Raw genomic sequence first — 2,156 nt, 5'->3', positions numbered from 1 at the left:
TAATAGATTCTCCTGGTCTGCAGTTTAAAAAATCTCTGGTGATCTCTCTGCTACAGGAATGAAGATTGTCCATATATAAGTCGTTGTGGTGATTTCTCCAAAGTTTCCATCAAGTTGTTCCACTTTAGCTTGTGTGGCCTTGGGAAATAGGCAGTCTATTATTTTAACTTTTATTTTTTAGAGACTATTTATTTCTGTCTACCCTATTTCCATTTTATTTAATAGTTTATGAAAGAACAGCTTAAGACCACTGAGGGGATTTTCCTGCCAGGTCAATGGCCTGAGCAGTGGGGACTACAGGCCAGTCTTCAGTGGTGGGCTGAGCACTCCAGGTTTCAGTAGGGAACTGCTGGATAGGCACAGAGGGCACTTGCATGCCTTCAGGCCAGTCAGCGACCTTGGACTGAGCAGCAGTGAACTTGGGAACCAGAGCATTTCACTCACCCAGAAATTCCTCCTTGGTCACAGTCTTTTCAGCAGTTTTTCTCTTTAGGATATCTGTAGAGATCAGCCATGAGTGTTTATGGGAAGTGATACCACGCATGTGCAGAACTTCCTGGGCCAGCATCTATCACATCAGACCCAGTGACTTAGCCCTTTTCTTTTTGCAAGGGAAGGTAGTGTCCACACTGCACAGAGGAGAGTCTGTGTTATCCAGAGCAATTGCAGGCAGGTTAACATAAGGCATCTCTGAGAGAGGCTGGTGCTCAGCCCTGGGATCAGTAGCCACCAGAAGCCTCAGGTTCCAGAAGGCTGCCTGGATCTGGTTCATGAAGGTTCCAGGAGCAAAGTGGTCAGCCTTGGGAGTGGCTCCAGTGGCAGCAGCAACCTTCACAACAGCTCGATGGCCAGTGTTCCTGGATGATACGACACTGACATCAGTGGGGTTTTCAATGGTTACAATGGCACAAGTACAGCAGAAGCTTCTGCCATGTTCTCTTCAGATTTAAGATGTAGACACCATCACTTTTCCCTTTGTAGATGTGCTGTTCCATTTCCAAGTCAGGGTTGGTGCCACCTAAGTGGGTTTCTGTTGCAAGGAATTTGAGGACATCCTCATCTTTCATTTATAGAGCATCAAGGATTCCAGACATCGTGGAAGTTTCCCTTTAAATTATATGAGAACACATAACAATGCCATATGGGCTCCTCTCTAGGTAGCATGAAAGGCAGGAAACAGGCAGTTTTAGTCTTCAATGATTCCAAGTCAGTAGATGGGAAAATAAAAATGTTGGTTTGAAGGATTGTAAAAAAATATTTACAAAAACTAGAAAAAATTTGAATTCAGTCCACTTTGAAGGTAGAAATTAAAAAAAAAAAGAAATCTCAGGAGACAATGAGTAACACTGTAATCTAATATCCACAAAAATATATTATAGTTTCTATTAAAGCAATTTCTCTCTCTAAAATGACCCTCATTTTTATCAAAGATTGCCAAATTAAGACTATTTGCAAAATAAGTCTAGTTCCAATAAACTGGCCTTATTATTTGTATAAATTCAGCAATAATAGTAATCACATAGGCTCTTTTAGCTCTACTTTGCTGGGAATTTTCATAAGGCATCTTTAGACTTAGCCTGCAATACCTATAGATTTGAGGTTAATTCCTCTCATTTTAAGATCCCCAATGTATTCTGAGGTCTTTCTTTGCATCTCTCAGAAAGGAACCTTTTTTCCTTACCTGGAAAGACTGCTATAATCCTTGTAATCAAGGTACCTGCTTTTCCAAAGGGTTTTTATTGGCTTCCAAAGTCAATCTTAATTTCTTAAAGCTTTCTGGTTATATATGAGCCTATGCCTGTCTCTCTCAAATATGACATTCTGGTCAAAACCTTATAATACCACTACTTTCCAATTGTGTCCTATTATAAAGAGAACAGATTCTTTTTTTTTAAAGATTGTATTTATTTATTTTTAGAGAGGGAAGGGAGGGAGATAGACAGAGAGAGAGAGAAACATCAATGTGCGGTTGCTGGGGGTTATGGCCTGCAACCCAGGCATGTACCCTGGCTGGGAATCGAACCTGGGACACTTTGGTTCCCAGCCCGTGCTCAATCCACTGAGCTACACCAGCCAGGGCAAGAACAGATTCTTAATGAAATGATATGAACAAGTGTATTACCATGAAAATATACTCATTGAGAATTTTCAAAGTT

The 2,156-nt window shown here is 40.8% G+C and overlaps 1 pseudogene; it reads right to left on the bottom strand.

Moving 5' to 3' along the window:
* Positions 1-241: 241 nt before the first annotated feature.
* On the bottom strand, positions 242-1,862 carry LOC114513726 (annotated as a pseudogene).
* Between the last annotated feature and the right edge of the window lie 294 nt (positions 1,863-2,156).

Source organism: Phyllostomus discolor, chromosome 2 (assembly GCF_004126475.2).
Source record: "Phyllostomus discolor isolate MPI-MPIP mPhyDis1 chromosome 2, mPhyDis1.pri.v3, whole genome shotgun sequence".
NCBI classification, from domain to species: Eukaryota; Metazoa; Chordata; class Mammalia; order Chiroptera; family Phyllostomidae; genus Phyllostomus; species Phyllostomus discolor.
The sequence above is the reverse complement of the archived record's forward strand: the minus strand, read 5'-3'. Positions and strand labels throughout refer to the sequence as shown.